The sequence below is a fragment of the Bidens hawaiensis genome, unplaced genomic scaffold, assembly GCF_021521415.1.
Source record: "Bidens hawaiensis isolate Kalapana, Puna unplaced genomic scaffold, B.hawaiensis_p1.1 tig00038969_1, whole genome shotgun sequence".
Classification (NCBI taxonomy): Eukaryota; Viridiplantae; Streptophyta; class Magnoliopsida; order Asterales; family Asteraceae; genus Bidens; species Bidens hawaiensis.
The window spans coordinates 22,669-43,641 of NW_027496833.1; the positions used below are offsets into that span (position 1 = coordinate 22,669).

A 20,973-nucleotide genomic window follows, 5' to 3' on the forward strand; every position below is an offset into this window, starting at 1 on the left:
AATATACATATATAACTATTAAAAACTTAAAATAATGTAAAACGACCTCCGTAACGGAGGATAAAATCTAGTGTGTGTGTATATATATTGACTTTAAGCGTTTACCTACTAATGTGTTACACATTATACGTATAGAATATGACCTACCAATGTGTTACACATTATACATATGACGTAGACATGATTCGCATATACGTAGATTGTATAAATCAACGTAATTTGTTTCTAATTATATAGAATATTAGAAGAGTTGAAAATATTGAACATTTATTTTATTCTTTTTCTTTTTGAAAAAAAAATGATGTTCCGTTTAGAGTCTCATCTTAAAAGTAGAGTAATTATTATTACACTACAATTTTTGAACCAGATTTAATTCGTTGTAGTGTAATAATTTATTGCATTACAACAAAATGAAATAATGTAATAATTATTAATCTAGTTAAAAAACTGTAAAGTGATAATAAGCACACTATTTCAATCAGAATTCTCTACTCAATTGTATGTTTTTTACGTTAGGTATATTTGTATACCTGATCCCATCTCTCTATATAAGTAATATACAGAAAAGTAAGAATATATACGAATTTTTTAAAGTATTACATTATTATTCATTTGAAGCTTTAGCATTATCAAATAAGTGAAGGATCCAGGATATGTCTTCAGTTGGGGCCAAAAGTGGATAATATCAAAACATGTAGGGTCTTCGAAATTACTTTTCCGGGTCTATCAAGAAAAACCTTTTATCAGGTCCGGTTATCCAATGACTTTTGGATTGTGATTTGGGTTATAACTCCGTGTAGGTTTTGAGTGTAATTTCAGTTTTGTTTATCTAATTTAATTTAGCTTAATTATGTCAGGAAAAAAAATAACATCAAGTAAACATTGTCTAGAAGAAGAACTAGTTAATTATCATGGAGTATAGCCATGCATTCTTATTTTGACGGGGGTGGTAAGATAGCAAGGATGTATAATAGGAGGTCAAGGGTTCAATTATTATAGAGTATAACAAGTAGTCGTTAAAAAAAATCATGATCTATGCCCCCCCACTGGCCTTCACTTAAATACATCCTGCTTGACCCTATATAAGAAGGTGCAAGATGAAGCATCCAACCATCATAAATTGTGCTTTATTATTCCATAAAAGAAGCTAGTAGCATCATCAATGGCTTCTACGCCTCCTAAAGCAAGGTACGCTTTATTATTTCATAAAAGAAATAAGAAATATATCTCGATCAATTAATTATTATTTATTTCTTGCTTATAATAGAGTGATCTAGAAACAAGACAAATTGTTATAAATTGTTGGCACAAGTTAACTATAAATGATAGTCTTTTGACAATAGAATGAAATTCATTTTAGATTGGCGAACAAGATAGCAATTGTCATCGGTGGAGCTCGAGGCATTGGAGAGTCTATTGCAAGGTCGTTCGTAGAGCATGGAGCAAAAGTGGTTATTGCTGATATTAGAGATGACCTAGGGAAATCAGTTTGTGAAGACATAGGTGTTGAGTAGGTTTGTTTCATTCATTGTGATGTAACTATCGAATCAGATATTGAGAATGTTGTCAACACGACTATTGCTAAATACGGGCAACTAGACATCATGGTTAACAATGCAGGAATAATTGATGCACCAAAACTTAGTATTCTAGACAATGACAAATCCGACTTTGAAAGGGTTATCAATGTCAACTTAACCGGAGTTTTCTTGGGAACTAAACATGCGGCACGAGTTATGATCCAAAAATGCAATGGAAGCATCATAACGATTGCAAGTGTAGCTTCTATCACGGGTGGGGGTGCGACTCATGCTTACACTGGCTCAAAACATGGTGTGGTGGGACTAGCGAAGCATGCTGCTGCAGAGCTTGGAAAGTATCAAATTCGTGTTAATTGCATATCTCCGTATCTTGTACCAACTAAGATCGCATGTAAATTCTTCAACATTGATGATATCTCGAATGTTTACTCTAACCTTAAGGGAAAGACACTTGGACTAGAAGATATTGCAAATGCGGCTCTCTTTTTAGCTAGTGACGAGTCTGGATACATAAGTGGACATAACTTGGTCATTGATGGTGGTTTCAGTGTTTTGAATCCCACATTTGGCTTGTTTTCATTGCCGACAAAGTAGGGTCATAAACCTCAACTTCGAATTTGCATTTCTATTTTGTGTGGTATTTCTTTGTTTTATGTGCAAGCAAAATGATTAGTGCAATAATGTTGTTCGATGTAACAACTACATGTTCTCGGCCATTTAAGTTCAAGTTTGAGGCCTAGTTCATACTCTTAGGGGGTGTTTGGGATTGCTTATTTTCACTAACTTATAAGTTATAAACTTTTTGAAAAGGAATAAGATGTTTGGGATTGCTTATATTGTGAGAGAAAAAGTTCTATAAATTACACTTTTATAACTTATTAACTTAATGAAAAATTATAAGGAAGTAAAATAAGGAATCCCAAACACCCCCTGTCACACCCTCAAAATCCACTAACGGAGTTTTACAGTCAGAGGGTGTGAACTAACAGGATCGGAATCACTAGTTATAATCAAACCATAAAACAAAGTTTTAAAACCATGAAAACGTTTACGAGTAATTAAATGCGGAAGCGTAAAACCATAGAAACCAATGTTGCGTCACGCAGGACGACTTAAAACCCAATGATAACAGTTTAAAATAAGTTTGCATAATTAAAAGTGTTTCAAGCAATGCATGATCCTAAACCGCGCGCCCGCCTTGGCTACCTGAGAATAACATACTAAAAGTGTCAACACAGGGTTGGTGAGTTCACGAGTTCAAATAAAATAAAGCGTTAGCGTTTGCGTTCAGCGTTTTGCGTTCAGCGTTTTGCGTTAAGCGTTACCAGATAGTGTTATGTCAATTATATATCTATAGGTAGCTAGCCTATAAAACAAGTATTACTAAGTGTTCGACACCGAAGCTGACTGTTTATCATTTGCCTTGCCACCAGGTCTATCCCGACCATGGTATGTGTTTAGCCAATATTACACCCACTCGACCTCCAGTCGAGTTTAGCGTTGGGTGGGGTTTGTCAAACCCAGTAGTACTACTCAACAATGACTCGCTATTATCCAATATTAAACGGTTCGATGTGAATGAAGGACTTTAGTTATTGCGTTTGCCACTTAGTCTTTACAAGTGATATATAATCTATATTAACAAAATCTTAAATGCGTTTTTGGAGTATGTTATCTCCCCAAGTGAAAAGCGTTTGAAAACAGTTTAAAAGGGGTAAGTGAACTCACTGTTTGCGAAGAATTTCCCAAAATAATTCACCAAAGGATGTGCGTCACCGACAAAAACTCTCTCTAGCGTTCTAAAACAACAAAGAGATTTTCTAAGTGTCGGAACTATTATCGAGTCTCTAGACTCGGCACATAATACCTATGCACACAACATGTTTCGTGTTTCGTTTGTGAATTGTGTGTGACTTTAACAAGTGTATTTGTGATACGTTACATGTGTGAGCAATTATTTACGTGTCATGTATTCATAATGTACATCACTAGCAATTACTTCCAGTAAGGTCAATTTGGTCAACACATAACAATTAACTAGCAATTATTCCCCACGAGGGCAATTTGGTCAAAATACGACAATTAGTTAGCAATTATCCCGCGCAAGGGCAATTTGGTCAAAACACGATAATAAATTAGCAATCACCATGTTTCATGCAACTTTCACAAAATTCAGCAACTAGTTTCTTAACGACAGAATTCTACTTGAAAAACTAGTCTATCCCACCGATCATAGCATCACAATTAATTTACCAAAAATCATCACAAAAGCATGTATGTCCTAGGTTTCCAGAACATTTTTTATTATATTTTTATTCCACATAGGTTTCTCACAATAATCAAATCATTACAGCAAACTCATAACAGTCAAATTCATGCGCAACAGAATGTTATTTGAAATTCCCGTTAAACGAAAAATCCAATAAATGAAAGACCACTTGGGTTAGGTTCCTAACTCAACAAGTCAACTTTCAGAAGTGGAACCAACCCAATTGGTCTCGTAGTTAGTGAGATATAACATTTACAAAACAACCTAACAGCAGGTCTAACAACTCAGCTTTGCACAACGTTTTTGTAAAATCATAAAGGTTAACTTTTACACGTCCAAAAATTGCAAATTTACATTCTTTAGAAACTAGACTCAACCTAGTTTACTGTAGTATTAATTATGTCAATCAATTTTCACATTTACACCCCGTTACAGTCAATTGAACATCAACAACACAATCTGTCCAGAAACTGTTTGCATCCAAACTCAACATATTAACTATCTATGGACCATAATCCGTTCATATAACACTCTAGACACCATAACCACTATCCATGCATATCAATTACACCATACATACATGGTCAGGGTTTTATTTGATCTCAAAATCAAAGACACAACAATTAACATGTAATAATATCCATTCTAGTTATCAAATCATCATCAATACATCATCAAATCAACAACAATCATATGAACACCATACATAGGAAAAATCGGACCTAGGGTTTGTAATTTATACCTTCAAAAGCACCAATACAAGCAATAGGAAGGTAGGAGATGGCTAGAAACGGATATAGGATGCTTCAATTGTGAAAGACAAGATCAAAATCCAAGAGGTATGTGTGTGTGTGTGAACCGATTGTGAGGAGAGGGGGGGGGGGTTTGGCCGTCGGTTTTGGGAAGAGGGAGAGGGAGGAGAGGTTAGGGTTTTATAATATTAATAATAATAACATGTTACACTTTAGTCCCTAAACTTCCAAATGTTACATCTCTAGCTTAATTAATTGGGTTCTTGTTTCTTGTTTAGCATTCCACATAACATAATCAAGTAACACATATGTCTAACACATAATTATCACATAATTATTGTTTTGACGTTTTTTGTTTATTCACTAATCGTTTGCGTCAACTCGTTTGCGTTTCGGTGCAATTCCCGAAAGACTACACATGTAGTAAGTGTCAAGCGTCATTTAAACCCTAGTTTAAATGTAATGAGGTGTGCGTTATAGATTCAGTGATCTAAAGTTTGAATTGACGGAGTTAACGGAGTGAACCTGAAATTGACGATTGTCACATCATTCCCAGTCCCGAAAATTTGAGTCAAGTCGTGATGAGTGTCTGAAAAAGTAAGAAAAATTTTCAGTTTGTCATACCCCCTTAGTTAAGTTTCTCCTTTATGTTTTAGTTAATTATTATACAGTTACGATTGAGAATTTTGGTGCATCCAAGCTTCTCATTAGGCCATTTAACGACACCATATAAGTCAAGGCATTTTTTTGTTTTTGTTTTACCTCCGATATTGTAACAAAAGTATCGAAAACCAACCAAATAACAATTTTGTTTTTCTTTTATTTTGTTTATTCCGGTACCGGACCCGACGAAAACCGACCGAATTCGTGTAGACTCGTCGCGCTTTGTTTTAGTTCTAGTGCCGTAACGAACGTTAAAAAAAGCGACCGATGCCAATTTTGTATCTATTTTTTTAAGATCCGTCACCATAATGAATATGACGAAAACCGACCAAATTTGTGTAGACTCGCCGCAACGTCCGGGATTGACAACTCTCCGGTTTTACTAATGCCCGAGTTTTACCAACTAGCACCACCTCATTGGTTCTCCTCAATTTTAATATATATATTTTTTGTTTTAGTTTCGGTATCATAACGCATAACGCATGTAACCAAAACTGACCAAATTCACGTCAAATTAACGTCTGAACTCTCGGGATTGACGACGCTTGTGTCTTATCGCCACCTGACTGGGTAAAAACACTAGTTCATGATAATTCGTAAATCATAATTTGCGAAGGAAGTAGAGAGAGATGTAATGTTTGAAAATACTCAAGCCCAACTGTACAATTAAGCCCATAAGAAAATCCAAAGCTGACTTCATATGCAGCCCATGAAATATCCAAATCGTTTATGCAGCCCAAAACTACAACAAAACAAATTAATTTAAGATTATAATTATAATACATAATATAGTTTCTTAAATAAATTTAACAAAACAAAATGACTTGAGATTGTAAGTCAAGTGAATTAATGCCATGCAGTTGTAAAATTTCTTAAATTTGCAATAAAGTTTTATTTTGGTACAGACTAGGTTAGAGCCCGTGTTTCACACGGGTGAAAATATAACAAAAATAAAAAAATATTATATGTAATATTAAAATTTAGTTACTTCATATATTAATTTTTATTTATGACTTTTTTAATAAGCTATTGATATATTATGAACTATAATTTTTAGTTGAAAACAAAACGTTGGTGTTAGATTTATTTTAAAACAAAATATTCATATCGATATTGTTATATTAAATATTGTGTGTATAAAGATGATATTTATGACAAAATATTGTCCGGATTTAAAAACTAAATTTACAAAGACTAAGGTTTCATTGTAAAAGAAAATACATAAAAATATATTATATTTTAAAATGAAAAGGGAAATGATGAACAATCTTAAATGGTTGTGTTAAAGAGATATGGGAAGACAATGTGTTAAGTCAAAAATTCTAACGCAATTACCACTTTAGTAGGGTTGGTAAGCACATTTGGTTTGAAACATGAGGTCTTGGGTTCGAAACCCATATCACACAATAATTTATTTTTTAAAATTTTATGAAGCCTTAGGGGTCATGTGTCATGATATAATAGGAGATGGTGACATGGCATTTACTTGGCATCCTATGTGGAGTGCTTAGTTGAATGACATGTGGACAACTTGTTTTGCTTTAATAGTATAGTTAGATTATATGTAACAAAAAAATGATGTTATATAGGGTTTTCGCGGGTTTTCACAACTTAAATGGATTTTCATTTTAACCTTACCCTATATATATAGGGGTTGGATCAAATACAAATAAAAAACTAATACTAAACGTGCTAACCAAATACAATCCGTAAAACTCTCGGTGGCATAACCGTAATTATGTTACAAATTCAATTGAGCGTCCAATTAAACATCTGCGGTCTATTAAATGTGTTCATCTAAAGCCTGAGATTAAACGATTAGTGTGTATCTAATTTCAGCGATCGTATCAACTGAACTTTGCAAATCATATTGAATCTTTTGTGTTACTTAATTAGAGAGTGAGAATGGAAGTAATACATCAATAAAAGCAAATTAAATTTCCCAATTGTTTGATTTGTTGTTTTTATCAAGAAATCGTTGGACATGCTCTTCAACAAATCAATTGGGAGTATACAGGGCTTGAACCTCGTTTAGTCAATTTCCAGGAGAGTAATTTTAAATTACAAGTAGAGTAATTACAAATTACACGTACAATAATAAAATTATTTAAGTAGAGTAATTATGTTATAGTACGAAATATAAGTAGAGTAATTGTTTCCAAAATGAGAGTGATTATGTAATCGTGCCTCTAGATTTCTGGAGTAGAGTAATTAGTTTCTTAAATAGAGTAATCAGTTTCTTAAATAGAGTAACTATGTAATTTTCAAATTTATCGTCGAAACATATAATTCCACACATATGAATAATTACTCTAGTTATCAAACAGCTATATTAACAAAATTGGTTACTCTATTTACAAAGTGTGATTAGCCGTATAAGTAGAGTAATTATGCATAAGAGAAGAGGAATTACGTTGCAGTATTAATTACTTTCTTTTTTTTGTAGTGTAATTATATTTATAACTAGAGTAATTATTTTTTTAAAGTAGAGTAATTAGTTTTCTAAATAGTGTAATTATCTTACAACTAGGGTAATATATTTATACAATGGTTCGAAGTTTCTAATTAATGAAAGGAAATTTATATCATCAAATTTGAAATCACGATTAGATTGTATGTATTCATGATCTCATTATCAATTTGTAAAGATTGGTTTAAATTTATGAAGATCTGATAGTTATAGTTCAACAAAAAGTCAAATTAAGTTTAATTTGAGACCTAAATTGATGATTTCTATATCAATGTTCATGAATTGAAGATCTATTCATATTCGGTTTACATTCAATTGCTGATACTAATTGATCTCAGATTCAAGATGAGAGATTCAATTCAATTAAGTAGCGAGTATAGCTCTGTTTTATAAATTCAACAAGATCCATATAAAATTGGAATCAAAAGTGAACACTGATGCAAATTAACAAAGCGTAGATGGATTCGGTACAACGAATTTGAAGATGCTTCTTTAACATGAGAAATACGCGACTGACTTAGTGGTTTATGAATAATTACAAATTTGCCACCACCATTTTCTTCGCTTCGCACGTTTAGCACAAATTTTTAGTTTGTATGTTAACCTTCCCTTATATATATATATGTATGTATAAACAAAAAGAAAAAATAGTTTTGGACACTATCCCAAAATTGCAATACTTATTTTAATATAATTATTAATTATAATTATATTTGTGATTATAACTATGACATGTAATACAAAAATATATTCATAAAAAATAAAGAAACGTTACACTTTTTTATTTGCATCCAACTAATAATAGTGATAACTTTTTCAACCCAAATATCTCAGCTACCCTAATCTTATGCAAATACAACTTCTTAGAATCACAAGAATGTATGTAAATCCATAACAATCGGACATAATAACAAATAATAACAATTTGTGAATTACATTCTTCCCATTAAGCCTTAACAAATCGGTGATGGGTTTGAAGAATCTACTAACACGAAAGAACAAGAAAAAAACCGACGACAACAACAGCAATGGCAACACCCAGGAAATCGAACCCACAAATCCTACAATTCCTACAAATTTTACACCCGAGGCATCACGTGCTAAGGCCTTGGACCCTCAGGTGCGAATCGAGGACGAATTACAACAAGTTTTTAACAAATTCGACGTAAATGGCGATGGTAAAATATGTGCATCCGAATTAGGGTCCATCATGGGAAGCCTTGGGCACCACCCGACACGCGAAGAGCTAAATAACATGATCAAAGAGGTGGATGCCGATGGAGACGGGTTTATAGATTTAGGGGAGTTTATTGCATTGAACACGAAAGAGATTGATTCGACCGAGGTGTTGGAGAATTTGAAGGACTCGTTTGCGGTGTTTGATATCGATAAAAACGGATTGATTACCGAAGAAGAGTTGCTTGATGTGTTAAAAAGTTTGGGTGACAATTGCACTATTATGGAGAGTAGAAAAATGATTGCTGGAGCTGATCTTGATGGTTCACATTTTGATTTCAAAGGGTCAAAGATACAAGAAATTGTTGAAGATTAAGTTGTTGCAATGTTAATTAAGTTTTATTTTTTCTTGCATTTTTGTTTAGGAAACAAATGTGAAACTAAAGTTTCTTTAGGTCTGTTTTTGTCTTTGAGATTTTGGGTGCCGAGCGAGTACTAAAAAATGAGTTCTTATATAACTTTATATAACTTTTTTACATAGATAGATGATAATTGTGATAGCAATATAAACAAAATAAATTAGAGTTGTAGCAAATAGCAATTAACAAGAACATAACAAGGGCTAAGGAGTAATTGGGTTATGTTTGTTTATGTTTAAATTTTAATGGGTTGTTTGGTATAATGAGTTAAATGTGTGTTGAGCTATGTTTGTTATCTTATCTTTGGATTTTGATTTGAACAATCGGCCAATGAGCTAATTATTTGTTGGGTTTTTATTAGAAGATAGTGGATTTAATTTTTTTTAAAGGTTTGTGGGTGTGTTTTATTGTAAATTGTTTGAAAATTTCGAGCCCCGTCATAGCGTGCGCTTAGCGGTCGTCTATCCTCGCCCCCACCTTAAAGTCGTCCTTAACCATAAACGGATGCTGACTTTGACCCTTTGATCAAAGGCTCTGATATTATATTACTTCTAACGTGTTTCTCTACATATTGCGACTCAAATTAACGTGATGACATCTCTACAAATTTAGATTTATAAAGCAAACTTAATAAATAATGCTTTGAAATTATACCATCAAGAAAATGTGTTTCGGAATTTAGAGCCATTTATTAATAATGTATTTAACAACTTTATATTGAAAAAAGGTTTGTTTCCATTACCCACAATAGTTAATTTTATATCATATTATGCCGAATTGCGTGTATGGTATTGGCACCTTTTTTTTAACTCGAATTCCATTGCAACTAGCAAGTGGATATGCTACCCGTGTAATAAGTCATATAATAACATATTCTTTTAGTTGAAAGTTTGGTAAGAGTCAATCATGGGTTTTTAGTAGGTTGAAAGTTTTTGAAAATTTTGTCCACGTCAAATAATTATAATTTTGTTTTTAGTAGAATCAAATTTACCGTTTAAAATGGGTGATGACGCAGCTTGTTGTCCCTTACCTGTCTATCTATTATAATTTAATTCTTTTGTATTAAAAAAAAGAACTTTTTGACTCCAAAAAATAAATAAAAACTAAAAAAAATTACGGGTTTTGTATATTCTTCAGCAGCAATGTTGGTGATGGAAGAATGTAGCGTGCCAAATGTTTGAAGACTTTACTAGCTATTGTGTACGAGGGATGCGCTTGTGCTTCTCGCATCCTACTTGTTGGCCACTTTCTCAAAGAATCCATTGCAATACGTAAGAAACCATTAACTCATATCAACAGACATTAGATGTGACTAAATGGTCGATCCTTTGGCAACTAAGAGCGTTGTGTGATGCTTCAATAGACAATCCCGTACCATTGAAGCTCATTTCAAGCTTTATATCTAAAAATCAAGCTAGCTTACTCGTTAATAATTTTCCAGATCGACCTTGGATCATGCTTGACTCGTTTCTCATTATTATTTAACTAAAAACTCGTTTTTCTTATATGTATACGTATACCCTTTATATATATTTATAGTTCAAAATTTATATATAACAAAATATGTACTCCTTAGTTATTTTTAACATAGTTTTATATGACTTATATATAATATATTCATCATGTAAAACTAAATAAAAAGTATTTTATTTATGTAAATAGTGAACTTGTTCAATCAAGCTTATGCATATAATTTCCATTCTTGTTTCCTGTTAGCTCTAGTTTAGGCTTGAGTTTGGACATGAACGTGTTTAAAACTTTTATCGAGTTAATCTTGAGTAAGTTTGGTAAAATTCAAAGATTTTTAATGGAAAAAAGAAGATAAATTAAGATAACAAGAAGTAATAATAAAATCCACTATATATCTTTAAAAAGTATATGTACATCAACATATCAAAATCCCCTAAAGCCACAAACACAAAAACATTATCATCTTCACAAGCATGAACGATGAATCATGACATAATCTTAACTGTCTTTAACTTTAAGGTCTGCCAACCGAGATAGGCTGGTCCGTAATCCCCAAAGGCGAGCGACAACGCTTCTGCGACTTCGAGAACTCTTGCAACACTGATTTGATCTCCGACTGCTCGATAATCCCCGGATGCTTAGTGTTCTCGAGCTCCTGTTTTATCTTCTTTACTTGATTATGAACCGCAACAATATTATTCAAAGCACTTTCATATTGTTCTTCCATTTGCTCGTTTATTTGGATGTTATGGTTGCATATAGAATTGACTCATTGAGGGTATTTATACATAAATGTTTTGGATAGGTACAAATTTAGTCAAATTATGCATGATTTGTTTGTGGGAAATATATGAATATTTTATTTGAATATTATTATATATTATTATTTTTTTAAAAGTAGGAATTAGGGGGACCGGTTTGAACCGTCCAAGGCAAGAAATGGAACGTGTCTTGTTTGTCAAGCCTTCAAAATATAATTGGTTTTTATGTACGTGTCCAATGTATCTAACTATAATATAATACAATTGGTAAGATAAAGCTTAAAGTGTCTCCATTTTAAAATTTTTAAAATAGGTATATTGGTTTTATTAATCTCAACTATCGTCTTTTGGTTACTACAGTTCTAATTAATGAATTGGCTGTTGACGGTCCCAATTTTTAACGTATTTGTTTCTAATGGTCCGCGACTAACATAATCCTAGCGTCGTTAGTTTCTAGTCGCCAGAAAGACCTTTGCGGTGGGGAAACTCAAATTTTTTTTCCAAAAACTCAACATTTTCGTCCCAAACATCTTGGTAACTTTGTATCGGACCTTTAGGAACACTTTTCTAGTAAAAGCCCTAATTGTTGTGGTCGTCGGAAACCCTATAACCATCGTCGGAATCGGCTGATGGTGCTCAAGTGGTGGTAGTTGGTTGGCAATGAGTCAATTGGTGGTGGTGGCTGTGTTCAAGTGGTGTTTTCCAACAACAAATTTGACTTTTCCGGCCAAAAAAAACATTTTTCCAGATACCTGAAAGTATATAACAGCGTTAAGATTCTGTTAGTCGCGGTCCATTAAAAACAAATACGTTAAAAGTTGAGACCATCGTAGCCAATTCATTAATTGGGGCCGACAGTGAACAAAAGACAATATTTATGATTAATAAAAATCAATATACCTTTAAAATAAAATAAAATTCATCCTAGCTCTAATATGTATGATGATTGTGTACTTTTTTTATAAAATTATATGTTATATAAAAATAATATTATTGTATTTTTTTATGTGTTAGGATTCTAAGTTTATAAATTTTTCAAGAAAATAAATTCAATTTTTAAGTTTGTTTTTAAGTCATGAAGGTTGAGTTATATGTCATGTATGTATGGTTCACCAAACTTAAAGCATTCTGTGTGTTCAAATATTACTTGCTTGTTGGGTCGGTATAGCGATCGTGGTTTATTAATGTCAGCTGGTCCAATCATATTATTTTTGTTTGTGGTATATATCCTTTTTTTTTCTTAATATAATATTGTACTAGGATATAGCCCGTGTAATTAGGAGTGTTATTTGGGCTCGTTTTTTGGGTTTCGGGTTTTTCGGGTCGGGGTCTTCGGGTTTCAAAGTTTTATATCTTAACCCGAAACCCAACCCAAATCTCTCACAGGTTTTTCGGGTATGGGTAATTCGGGTTCGGGTTTTTTCAGATTGGGTTAATCGGGTTTCAAGTATCCTAGAAAATGAAAAAAAACAAAAAAAATTAAAAAACTTTAATGCTAAAATTAAAACATACTCTTCGTAACGTAAATAATCAAATAATAAACCATCATTACTTGATATAAGTCATAAAATAATTCAAAAAAAGAGTAAAACTAAGTAACTAACTCGAATCATAATCGTCTTCAATCATAAGTGATTTTGTTGTTCGGTTGGCTGCTATTAGTAATAAACAAAAAACATAAATTAACAGTAAACAATCGATCCATAATAGTTGGAATGACAACAGTCGATTAGGCTCAGATTCTGATAACTTAAGTGACTAAGACTAAGCTTACTATACCTAAAAATATATTTAATTTCAAAAGTAAAAGTTTATTTAGGTTTTTCGGGTTGACCCGAAACTTATAAATCAAACCCGAGAGCGAACCCGAATTACTTCGGTTCGGGTTCAGGTTAGTCTTTTCTCGGGTTCGGGTTCTTCGGGTTGGGTTAGTTCGGGTTCGGGTTCGGGTACGGGTTTTTTCGAGTTGGGTTTCAGGTTTCGGGTAAAAGTGACAGCCCTACGTGTAATACACGGGTGGTTAAAAAATGCAACAAAAAATTTAAATTTAATAATAGACATAATTACATAACTTGTGAATTCATAAGATATAAATAATGATAAATAAAAATGTTATAATTTATAAATATATTAAAAAACATCATTTAATACAACAATTAATGTTATATTTGTAACTTTGTTAATAATTATATAAATGTTAATATATTAAAATTAAATAGCTTATTAGGTGTAAATTATAATTTTGAAAATTATTAAGATGAAATCCTATATGAAATTATGAATAGCTTAGTTAAATGGCATGTGCAAACTATTGATTTAATATATTAGTTAGATTAGATTTATCTAATACAAATGTTAATATAAAAATAAATAAAATTTAGAATTTCGTCTGATTATTTTCTTAATATAATTTTGAGTTTTAGGTTAACTTCAGAAATGGAGAGCGTTGTACAAAGCAGTGTTATTGAATGATTTAACTTTAAAATTTGAGTTTTATTTATTACTTTCTATATTAAATTGGTTTTAAAGTAAACTCCAAAAATTATAACTCCTGGCTATATTGGTAGGACGGTCTTTAGTTTTATCTTATGTTCATCTAAGGGTTTCTTCTGTTTGACGTTACGAGTTTGAATCCTACTCGTGTGGCATAAACCCAGGTTTAAACCTAGGTGAAGCGTCACTAGATAGACTAGGCCTTACGATATTAAATCCTTATGAGAGGTTTTTCTAGAGTTTAACCGGTGTTTGTGTCGTTAAAAAAAATCAAATGTGAATTATAATTAAGACTATTGACCACTTGATTTGGTGCCAAATAAAGAAGGTTGACCGGCTGAAAATGGTTTGTTTACTTGTTGAATCAATGGGAGAGGACCATAAGATTTCATTAAAATTCAACTTTCAAAGGCCGCCTTAGGCTCCTGACCAAGTATGCATACTAGTACTACTTGTATTGATTAAATTTCAACATGACTTTTATAGACTTTAATTTGTACTCGGACCCAATGCTCAAAATACTGTTGATTAGGGTTTTCTTATGCGACGGTCAGTGGCGGAACTTGAACAGTTATATTAGGGGGGGTCAAAAATTCTAAACTAGTCATAAGTTCATACATTAGAAACCAAATTTTTTTCATCAAATAAAAACCATAAATCCAAAAAAAAAATAACATGTTCTTGCACATAAATGAATATGAGCTTTTGGATATGAGGGGTAAAAGATATAAAACATAGCATAATTATAAAGACATGGGCTATATATCTTCTGAACCGAAAACCTGGAGGGGCCACAACCCCTCCCCGCCCTCAATAAGTTCCGCCCATGGCGACGGGGTTGGTTTGAACCTTCAAGTGAAATTCATGGATATTACGGGTGCATCTTGGGCGTGAGTATATGTCTATATGATATTATACAAAGCACTACAAACGTCTAATATGAAATCGATGAGTTTGTATTTAGTAAAAGGATATATTTCAGATTAACCTGACTGGTTCACATGTTTGTCTATTTTATAATTTGAATTAGTTGAACATCGTATGTCAAAACTTTAAGAAACAAAAAAGAACATCACATTTATATATCTTGCGGCAAATTTGTAATTTATTGTAAGTGTGTATAAGAAATGAGCTATTCACAATTGTAGAAATAGCCATGCTGATTCTCTCGGTATAGAGAGACATTATTCATTCAATGTATTTTATACTTTGTTGAGCATTCATATCGACTTCTATATTTTCATACTAGATTAGGTACCCGTACACTACACGGGTTAAACAATTTAAATCATATGAATCATAACTCTATAAAATAATAATAATAATAATAATAAATAAAGTAACGTATTATATTAAATATAAACAAAAATAAACTACAATCATAATTCACAAATTTATAAATAAATCAAAAATCTTTAAATATTTTCTTGTATACAACAATAGGTGTTTTATTTGTAACTTCACCATTCATATATAATATTAGTAGCCGTTCAAAAAAATCTAATATTAGTAAATTTACTGTGTCTGTGCTCTTGATAACGTCATATACAACTACAAAAAATTACTTTACTTGCATAGTGTATGTTTCAAGACCATATTTCATCCTAAACAAAATCGGAATACCATGAAATGAAAATTGCAACTTCCTAAAGTTTAGAGTAAAAGGCGACCACCTACACCATACAACTTGCAAAATGCTAAAAATATTATACTTAATTAAGTAATGCAACTTGTATGTTTAAGGGGGTGTTCGGGTTTCCTTATTTTCATCTCCTTATAACTTATTAACTTTTATAGGTTAAAATTGTGTTTGGGTAATGTGACCTTTTTAACTTTAAAAAAAAAAAGAAAAAAAGTTTTTGATAAGTTAGCAGGAAATAACTTATTAGAACAACTTATATAAGTCAAAAGAAGGTGCAAATAAGGAATTCCAAACATGGACTAAATTCAATAGAATCAAAATGAATAAACAAAAAAAGGAAATTTCTTTAAAAGAGCATGTAAATGTCTCGGGCCCTTAAAGAAGTTTTAGATAATAATAATAATAATAATAATAATAATAATAATAATAATAATGTTGTTAGTATAGATGTTCTCTTTTACAAATATTTTCAAATTACTATTTTTTTTGTTATGCACATAAAAATATACATATGTTAATAAGCGATGATGTTCCCCTAACCTTGCTAGATTCTTATAATCCATTTGTCTTGTACGCTCCTTTGTTATAAGCAGACCACTTGCTAGAAAATTTTGTGATTTGCTTGAGTACGTCTCAAAATTAGCTGCGTTCACATCAAATGATATAATAATTAAAGGACTAGTACTTGAAAAATAACTCATCAGTTGCATTGTAACACCTGTTTTAACTCATCAAGTCATGCTTTCACATATCCACCATTGCTGAACAAACACCATTCACGTCTCAAAAGAAGGCAGCATCTAGATGTAAGAAAAATCAAAATTGTATTTATATATGCATATGGATATACAACATATACACAATCTTGGCAGATGAAGTATACCTATTAAACAACTGAGCATTTATGAAAGAAAATATTTGTGTGAAAATTTTCATGATAAAAAATGGTGACACTTGAAATAATCAAAAAATGACGGTGCCTATTAAACTGAATGAAAATATCGTATGTCAAATGTTAGCCAATTAATTTTTATAATTTGAATTAGTTGAACATCGTATGTCAAAACTTATAAGAAACAAAAATGAACATCACATTTATATATCTTGTGGCAAATTTGTAATTTATTGTAAGTGTATGAAGAAACGTGGATCGGCTCACTGGTAGACGATCAACTTTCCTCGGGTATGAGTATGCTATTTCACCGATGGTTCTCCGGAGTATGAGTTCTTCCACCTACAAAACGAGCAGCACCGTGAACTTACCCCTCAGAAAGGGACAGAGGGGTCCTCTTTGGGGTAACCCTCCGGTGTGAAAATAAGAGATTGTAGGAGAAGATAATAATAATCTGAGAGTGAGTAAGGAATTGGAATGTATTTTCTTGCTTACCTCCCCTTGTGGAGGTGGTGTGGTATTTATAGTGTTAGGGTTTCCAATTATTGGGCTCAGATCCCATTAGGGCCTTTTTGGCCTCCTCCTATTGCTTTGCGCCACGTGTCCTTAGGACACCTGGTGCTTTTTCCTTGATTATTCTCTGACCCAGGCATTTTACCTGACCCATGTGCAATCACGTGGTAGCACATGGGTTTTGCTGAGTTGTCCACCTTTCATTGGCAGCTGTCAACATCAGCATATTCTTATTCCTTAAAGGATACCTTCTGGAAGGTTGTCTGACGAGCACAATCAAGGTTGTCCTTATCCTGATTTGGATAAGGACGAGGTTGATTATGTGCACGTGTGATATGCGCCTATCCTGAGGATGCGCGAAGTCTTCTCTTTATTCTCACGCGCAGATGTTTCGCAAGCATATGTGATATGCGCAAGCATATGTAATATGCGCCACGCGCAGATGTGATATGCGTGAGCATGCGATATGCGCCACGCGCAGATGTGATATGCGTGAGCATATATGGTGCGCGAGCATGTGATACGCGTGAGCATATGTGATGCGTGAGCATATATGATATGCGTGAGCATATGTGATATGCGCCGTGCGCATAGGTTTTGGCTTTGTGCCTTCATGATATCTTGATTTCAAGCCTCTTGTCTATATCTTGTGGGTTGACCCGCCCCGCTCGATGTTAAGGCGGGTACATACCTCTTCAAGCCCCCCCAGTCTAATGTGTGTCTTGTCTCGCGCGAGCGAGGTAAGATAGATATTAGACTTAATAGTTCTCTTTTAATAGGGTTTTGTCTTTTCCTTTTTTATTTCTCATCGTTGCGCGAAATTCTATCCTTGTGGTTGAAATGAATCGTCCATGTACGTGGTTGGTTGGTGCTGACATGCGTCAGAGATGGAGACATGTGTCAGAATTTTCGTGTGCTCGAGGTGCTATAGTTGCCTTTCATGTCCCCTCACACAGTGTCAGGAACACGTGTCGCACTCGCGTTGGCCTGCACCTGCGAGTGGGGGCGCGTGAACTCTGATCAGTACCTGTTTCGTTCCCTTTTATGTCCCCTCACACAGTGTCAGGAACACGTGTCGCGCTCGCGTTGGCCTGCACCTGCGAGTGGGGGCGCGTGAACTCTGATCAGTACCTGTTTCTCTCTCTCCTGGGCCTATAAAAGTAAGCCTTTTGAGTTGTTATTCTTCATCTTCATTGTTATTTCAGAGCTTTTTCTTTCCTTCCATTTTTATTCCGATTAAGAGCTTGTCTTTTGCTTCCAGATTTCCGTTCTTGAAGTAACCTCTGTTTGATTCACAGTTGTATGTCTGATAACCCAGACGCCACAATCTCCCCCAGCAGACGCCGTGTAAAATCATTAGTCATGTCCACTTTGAAGAAGACCGGCAAGGGAAAACGGGCTGCTGAGGCCTCGTCGGAGGAGGTGGGGAAGGGCAAGACAGTGAAGAGGTGGGATGAGATTCCCTGCAAGTTGAGACAGTCTGATTTCGACAGTCTCATCGCCTCTCAGGGTTTTCTCCCTGAGTACGGCTGTATGCTTCCGGCGGCCGGGCAAACGGCGGCAGATCCGCCCACCGGCTATATCTCCTTATACTGCCATTTTTTCACTCACTGCAACCTTCGTCTCCCGATGACAAGGTTTATGGGTGCGCTGCTTAAATTTCATGGGATTCACATATCCCAAGTCCATCCTTTTGGACTTGTGCGCATGACTCATTTTGAGTTCATGTGCAAAGCTCAGCGCGAGGAGCCAACCCCTCGGCGCTTTCAATTTTTTTATAAGCCAAAAATCCAAGATTCTTGGTTCTCATTCGTTCCTCGCAGTCAGAAGGTCAAGTGCTGCACTGTTTCCTTCAAGAGCCTTCATGACTGGTCTGAGAAATGAGCTATTCACAATTGTAGAAATAGCCATGCTGATTCTAGAATCAGTATAGAGATACATTATTCCTTCAATGTATTTTATACTTTGTTAAGTATTCATATAAGCTTCTATGTTTTCATATTTATCTCTATCTATATAACTTAGAATTTAATAATAAATAATAATATTCTACTATAGAGAGGTCATAACAAAAATAAATTATAACAAAATAAGTGTTTGTAGGTGAGATACAAATAAAGATACAGATATGTGGTATGCCAAATAAAATTTAAAAAATGCGATATTTAATTAATCTATAAAGATGGAGTCATGAAAATAGCGAAGCTGTTGTAGTTGTAATTGAAAACAGAAAAAATAATAATAAATATTATTTGATTGAATAAAAATAGATAAACATAGAGCATAAAATTTGATAATTTGTTTAAAAATTAATTTAATTTTGGAGATAAATACGTTTTTAGAGAGAGATTTTGAACCTATGAATATAGTCATGTTCTCTTTGTCTCGTGTGATTTTATTCAAATCTTTGTTGTCTAGAAAAATATAATAGTCCATTGTACATGTTCCCATTAGGTCAATGTTTTGTCAAAAAGAATAGTCAACATTAAACGGCCAAAACCAAAAGTCAAGCATATGTTTCCGAAGCTTCAAATGTGACTGTATGACTAGGCTAAAGATGACCTCATGTATGACGTAGTTGTTAGCCACGTGGAACTTATTTGACACGTGAGATGGTGATTTTGATCGAACGGCTACTAATGTATTCATGTAAGTGTAAGTTGATACAAAATTAATTTATTTATTATGTGACTTGAAACAAAAACACCACCAATGAAGACGTAAAAGTTACGTTTCAAAAATAATCTTTAATCATGGTTGATAACTTCTTCTTCTCCTTCTCCTTCTCCTTCTTATATATAATAATTATTATAAAGTTTGGTGTCGTTAAGTATCGATTGGACCACTTGACGGCAACTTATTAGTCTTAGTGTTTTGTTTTTTTTTTATTTTCGGTACAATAACGAACATAATGGAAACTGACCAAATATCAATTTTGTTTTTATTGTTTTAATTTTCGTACCGTAACGAACGTGACAAAAACCAAGTTTTAATTTCGTGTAGACTCATAGCCTCGACGTATAAGACTGACAATGCATGGATTTTACCAACGGCCAGATGTAACCCCATTGCACAACTATGTTAGTGGGACAACCTTGTGAGCTGACATTTTGTTACTATTTTTATATTATGGTGCAAAACAAGTTCTGAACCAATGTTGTAAATGTAGGTTTACAAGGCCGAGTACTTGCTACAAGATATGGTATCGATACGAGTTTTTTTAATTCCGCCTAGTTACTAATAATCAATCAAAGGTGGTCAATCTCAGCTGGAATCGCGTCTAGCCGGTTAACCTTTCTCTCTTTTTACAGCCTCGTGGACGGACGAAAGAAGGTAAGTTACAGAACGGGACAGTGAAGGCCCTTTTGACGTGAGGTTCCTTTCTTAAAGGCCGATTTGGGGGGTCTTTTTCGATAGTTCACCCCGAATGACCCAATCTGTCTACGGCAACCACCCCTACTTTTAGTAGATGGAGATGCGCACCTAGGAAAGCGCGGAATAGTTGGGCCGATTTTGACTTTAAAAATAAAACATAATTCATATTTTTATACTATTAAAAAAAAGGAATATCACTTTTTCTAATTAATAATTAGCAAATTTTAGAATAATTTAGTATTTAAAATGTATTTCTCTTATTTATATTGATATACACTTATTTTGTTATACATATTAGTAAACTTATGATATTTGACATATATATAATATCCAAAAATTAATTTTCTTTATATTTATCATTTCCGAGTACTTCCCGACTATGCAGTTAATGCGGTAAAAAATCGGATAGTGGTCAAGGGCCGCTATTTGAGATATAGATGATCGTGGCGGGATAGTGGTGAAAAAGCGGTAATTTTAATAATATGCATCATATATATATATATATATATAAAATATTTAATAGTAATATAAAAAAAC

At 33.3% G+C, this 20,973-nt stretch overlaps 2 pseudogenes across 1 annotated transcript; both read left to right on the forward strand.

Annotated features, from left to right (window-relative positions):
* The first annotated feature begins 1,162 nt into the window (after positions 1 to 1,162).
* Positions 1,163 to 2,198, forward strand: LOC143590712 (secoisolariciresinol dehydrogenase-like; annotated as a pseudogene). Its single transcript, XR_013145524.1, has 2 exons — positions 1,163 to 1,188; positions 1,361 to 2,198. The product of XR_013145524.1 is annotated as a secoisolariciresinol dehydrogenase-like (transcript).
* A 6,464-nt stretch (positions 2,199 to 8,662) lies between these two features.
* Positions 8,663 to 9,247, forward strand: LOC143590721 (putative calcium-binding protein CML25 pseudogene; annotated as a pseudogene).
* The last annotated feature ends 11,726 nt before the right edge of the window (positions 9,248 to 20,973 follow it).